Source organism: Egretta garzetta, unplaced genomic scaffold, assembly GCF_000687185.1.
Source record: "Egretta garzetta isolate BGI_Z169 unplaced genomic scaffold, ASM68718v1 scaffold321, whole genome shotgun sequence".
In the NCBI taxonomy this organism is placed as follows: domain Eukaryota; kingdom Metazoa; phylum Chordata; class Aves; order Pelecaniformes; family Ardeidae; genus Egretta; species Egretta garzetta.
In genome coordinates, this window is record NW_009258756.1 from 1,700,322 (window position 1) to 1,706,243 (window position 5,922).

The 5,922-nt window shown below is 42.1% G+C and overlaps 1 protein-coding gene across 1 annotated transcript in view; it reads left to right on the forward strand.

Annotated features, from left to right (window-relative positions):
* The window catches only part of TBXAS1 (thromboxane A synthase 1), a 252,009-nt gene that overhangs the window by 139,324 nt on the left and 106,763 nt on the right, over positions 1–5,922 (forward strand). The gene's annotated exons all lie outside the window — the stretch shown is intronic.

A 5,922-nucleotide genomic window follows, 5' to 3' on the forward strand; every position in this document is an offset into this window, starting at 1 on the left:
TGACCTGTCAATCAAGTGGTACAAGCAGGGTTGAACAAGTAATCTTATGAAAAGATTTTACAAATAATTCCTGTCTGAGGGACGGGGATAGAGTCTTGTCTTTGTGCTACAAACTTTCTCTCTGTTTTTTCATTGAATTTCATTAAATTAAATTAAATTTTAAAATGCAATTTCTTAAGCAGGGTGGCAATACCTAAGCACAAGTGCACTTCTAGCAAGACAAGGACAGCAACCCTCTTTGAAAATAAGAAGATGAACAAATTAACCCACTGTTGTGCCAGCACTGCTGCCTGCTCATCACTTCTGGAGCTCATCCAGGGAGAGAAAGCCCAGACCCATTCCCCCTAGAGCTATCACCAGTACTGCATGGCATGCCCAAGGGCTTGGACAAGGATGCCATGCACTGGGAACATACCCCAAAAATTTCCTCAAAGAGGGAAAAGAATGGGGGTGGGGGGAATCCAGAGCTGGACCAAACTCTGGATACTGCAGTGTCCATGAGTGCAGAAGAAGGGCTGGAGGTGAGAGGAACAAATGGCACTCATTAGCATGGGTTATAGGGTTGAGGCTAGGGCTTAGAGGTCAGGGGGCACTGGCATGGGATTCCAGTTAAAGCTGGATCCTGCAAAGCCTGCAGGGCAAGAAGAAAGCTGAGGATTTACATGAAGGCAAATGGTGTTTGCAAAGTATGACTAATGCCAGAATTAGTGTTGGACTTACTGTTAGGATTTGGGATTTTAGGTGCTCTAGAGCTTAGTTCCTTGTTTGAGTCTCACCAGGCTTTCAGTGCTGAGGGTTGGCTCCAGCAGAAGTAAATCTTTTTTGATTGGTTTTGTTAGCACTAGGCTATGATTAGGTCTAAGTTTAAGATAACAAAGTTTCTGAGATCCTGTTTTATAGTTTCATTTCTTGCTGTGCTGTCAAAGCACGTGGAGTAGATTAGCAGCTGGTTCTCTGGAAGTGAATGATTTATATTGTAGGTTTTGGAGCTAGTAGGTTTTTAAAGGTCTTTAGAGGTGCTCTTTAGATTCTTTGAAGATTCACCTATTCCAGGTATTTTAAGAGTGCATGGCTGCATTAACTTCTGCGGTTTGCAAACCTTCATCCTTCATTTTTCTACCAAAGGAAGAAGAGAAGGTTTCTGAGGGAACATCGCGGTGCTGCTACCCTTCCCCCTGCTTCAGGCAGTCGTTGCTGGCTTCCAGACGTTCAGTCTAGCCTGATAGTGACAAACTCAGAAAAGGAGCAAATGATTTATGAATCACACAAGGCTACAGTTATACCCCTGAATAAACCAGGGACAGAATATTAATGCATGAGCAGGTCCTACAGATGTCCATATTGACATGCTTCTTAGCATGGTTTTGTCCTGCATTGATTAGCTGTCCCCCAAGCATGGTCTGGGCACAGTTCAGGAGGTGAACATGCACCACAACCATAAGCAGTTTGAATATGGCCACTCTCTTTGGGAAAGGGATTTAACCTCGGGGACAGGAGGTGTTCGCAGAGCTAGGGAAGAGTCACTTGCCTGAATTATTTAGTAATACACAGCAATCCAAACTGACTCAGGGACAAACAAGCCAATAACTGGGTCTGAAGGGCCAACCTAAGGAACAGCTTAACAGGGAGGGAATTTTTGCATCAATTGCAAAGATGCTGCTCATCTGCAAACACTATTTTGTTTTCTGTTTTAAAATCACGGGTGTTTTAAAGGATTTGTTTGGAAGCAAATCCCTCCAATTTTCTTTGTTTTTTCTGATGGCACGTCTGTGATTGTGCGAACTCGGTAGCACTGTGCAGGTATGCTGCAGCAGATTACCATGCTGCCAGTAGTTTTCATGCAGCGTTACTGTACCGCAGTCAGAAATGGTTGATTACACAGGAGAAGGAAGCACAGAGCAGTTGTTGAGTATTTAGATAATGCTAGATGGAACATGAGTCTGATTGCATTTGACTTAAAAGCAACCTCCTTCCCCGCCTAAAAACCAAAATCCCACCCCTGAAAATATTACAGCTGCCTCCCATGGTAATTTTTTTAGTGATTTTTATAAGCTTGAGGATTCTCAGATGCAGCCAGTACTTTGTCCATTCGGAGAGAGGTGACACTTCATCCTTCACTAAGATACTTCAGGCTCATTCTCATACCAAATCCATTTTTATTCCTGCTATATGAACCTGTAACATAGGTTATGCAATTAGGAGGAAAGTGTTTGCAGAAACGGTAAGGAAAACCTGATAAATGAAATCCACTATACACTGTCAGTCACGCTGATGCTATTCCAATAAACACAAACATGTTTTTGTGTACCCAGTTTAAAGAGACAGAGTAAAATAATTTATGGCCAAAATTGTCTTTCCTTCCTTGCAGCATTTATATGCATATAATACTATACACACCAAAAATATGTTAAGGGAACATTACTGACATAAAGTAGAGTGCTAAAAAGGCAATGCTATGGTTAGTGTTGTAGTTAGAACATTATAGTTAACAGGCTTTTTGTTCAGTAACTGGGCCCCTCTCTGTGAATGCGCTATATACAGTCTTTATGCAATTAGGAGCATTTTTTAGGGTGAATGTTTGGTTTTGGTTTTTTGCTTTCGAGGCAAATGCAGTCAGATTTATATCGCATCTGTTATTATCTAAGTGGAGCCTTGTCTTCCAGAGATTTGTCTTATAGAGTGCATAGATTGGGCAGCCTTCAGGAGCCACTTAGGAGTCGATGCAAAATACTTTTCCAAGTGTTGCCCTATAATTTTTTCTTTTTTTTTTTTTCTTCTGTACACTATTCAAACCTTGCTTGGAAGACAAAATCAGTCATTTCCTTGTGCAAATTGTTATTCTGCTCTTTCACTGTAGTTTCTGAGTGCCTCAGAAATGTTAATATATTGTTAGCAATTCTGAGGAGGTGACGCGATATCTCGGCTTTATAAATCAGGAGTGAAGCCTGGTGGTTGAAGCACAGGACTGAGAGTATTTGCTAATTTGGGGGCCCCATTGAATGACCCGATTTCTTGGACTAATGCATTTTGTGCGATCAAGGCACATTCCCTGTTGATTTCAGTGGCATTAGTGAGTGCTCAGGAGCTCTGCAATCGGCCTCTGGGCTTGAAACTGAAGGCCAAAGAAATAAGGAATACTTATTTGGTGACCAGCTGAGTCAAGATTTAGCATAAAGGGCTTCCCTAGCAGCACATAAGAACTGTGGAGGAGAGGCTAGCATACAATACTTTCTCAAAGGATGATGCTCATTTCCAGTTGTCCAGAGCCTCTTTCTTCTGATTCTACTATGCCTTTGAAGACCTGTAACAAATGAGGCAGCACTCCATTGAGTGATGGTCTCTCTAGGGTCATGGTTTAGTGGTGGGATGGTAGTGCTAGGTTAATGGTTGGACGTGATGATCTTAAAGGTCTTTTCCAACCTAGATGATTCTATGATTCTGTAGCTGCACTTCTGATCCTCAGAACAGATACCTACTGACAAGTTAGAAAACAGATCATTTATTTAAAGAGGACACTCAGAGATAACAGTCCAAATCACTTCAGCTTTGACAGCCTGTCCCAAATTTTCCTTGTTATTGCATGAAATGGGATATTCCATATATACATTAAAAATGTGCCCATATTTTATCTTACGGTAGCCATCTGATGGCAGTACCTGCGTCAGGCTCTTCCTTCAGCTTAATTATCTGTTACATGCTCTTCTACTTAAAAACAGCTCATCTTTGCTCAAAACTGGTCTGTAGTGTCAGCTCAATGACATTAGTTTACTACACTGGGTGGTGTTGCTGCAAATGTAAAACTATCCCATTAGCCTGTTTGCAATATAAAATAGGCTTCTGCATTTTACAAGCTTGTGCAGTGTAGCAAGATTCTGGCAAGTGTAAAGGAAAAAGGTGTTAAGGAGAGCTGGCAGCTTCTTAAAGAAAAGATATTAAGTGCAAACTCTTCCAATAAGGAAGAGAGTTAAGGAAGTGCAGTAGAAGACCAATGTAGCTAAATTGTGAGCTCTTTGTGGCCCCTGAAGGGAAGAAGTTTTTTTGCACAGTGGGAAGTAGGTCAGATTTCCAAGAACAAGGATAAAAAAATAGCAGGTAGGGACAGTAAAATCAGAAGTCTTGAAGCACAAAATGAGATTAAAGTATCCAGGTGTGCAACAGGTGGTAAGAACTTGGTTTTTGTGTACATTAGTAATAAAAGAAGGACTGAAAGAAAATATTTAGAGGGTGAAAGGGATCAACAGATGACATTGGGAAAGTCAAAGTGCCTCTGGTTTTTTTGGGCCTCTCCCAATAAAGTGGATGCTGCTGATAACATGAGGGACTGTACTGCCGCTGCTACCCTGGGCAGGTAGGCAGAGGCCTGGGTGCCAGAAGATCTCACACGCATAAGTGATTGTCTCTGTACAGCCTGGTATCTACAGAGGTGTGCACCTTCCACCCCCACCCACCAATTTTAGTATGGTTTGTCTGGAGGGCAGTGCTATATGATACCTGAAATACTGATTGAAGATGACTAGGAAAGTGTTTAGGAACAGTCCACTGTCAGAAAGGAAGCATGAGCTGGGAGGATCCCAGAGGTGGCTTCTTTGCAAGAGCTATTCTGTACTTCTGTTAATGGTTTAGATGATGGCACTGAGTGAGATAACAATGTATGTAGAAGGTACTAAGCTGGTAAGGATGAAAGATGCTATGAAAGAGAGGGCTACAATTCAAAGTGGTCTTGATCAGTTGGAGAAGTAATCATAAAAAGAATGGTTGCAGTTCAATAAGGTCATGTTCTATATACCACTCTTAGGAGTAACCAACTTTAATGATAAAGGCTGGAGAATAACTTCCTAGAGAGCAATTATTCAGAAAAAATTCTGACGGTTGCAGGGACCCACAAGCCAGTACATGTGTCACTGTCATGACTGTGGTGGTATGTAGTATTCCAGGGTGAATAGAGAGGAATATAGCCTGCAGAATGTATAAAAACCAAATCCTTCCTTGTCTGGAGTACCATGTCAAGTCACAGGGATTATACCTCGAGAAAGGTGTAAATCAACAAGACTATGCAGAGGGACAGCAACAAGACTGAATAAACAGTCCCAGATAACACGACTGATGAGTATGTATTGAGTGAATTGGTGTTATTTGGGGTAGATGGCAGCAACGTGATTTGTGGTTATTATAGCCTTCTGTATATATGGGCTGCTGCAAAGAGGGAGATAATAGCCTGTTTCCTATGCCTGTGGTAGCACAAAGACTAAAGACGGTAAGTGCTGGCAAGAGAGATGGTCCTATCATGGTAAGAGTAGCCCAGCACTGGAAGAGTTTGCGTGGGGAGGTTATTGAATCTCCATTGTTGGAGGCCTTCAGGAACAATGAGGAAACATCCTCTGGCAATAATAGAAGTTGTAGCAGATTCTGCTATGGGGCTGGACATCTCCTGATGCCTCTTCCAGGTGTAATTGTGTTGTTTTCTGACATGCTTTCTCTTTCATCTTTTATATCCTTTTACTCCTTGGTGAATATCACTATTGACTGGATAGGGATTTCTTGGGGGGGAAGGGCTTGTGGCAGATTAAAATTTAGCAAATCCATAGCAGTCATCTTGGTAAAGAACTTCACGGGGCAGCCCTTTAAACTACTATGTTTCACCAACTGCTGAAGCTGTAAGAGTCCCAGGCCACAACTTCATAGTGAGAGTGCTCCTTATAGGCAGAATAAGGCCTGGGACTTGCTTTCTAATCAACATATTTTATGAAGACTTTTAAAATGCATGTAACAGTCTGACATACCAGCTGTCACCAGAAATTGTGTCCCCCACTGACACCCACGTGCGGTGCATTGGCACTCATGTCACACAGAGAGGGAGTGTTGACAGGTCCTCTTACTAGTCACCTTAGAAAGGGAGGAGAGAAGCAGGGATCAGCAAGAGAT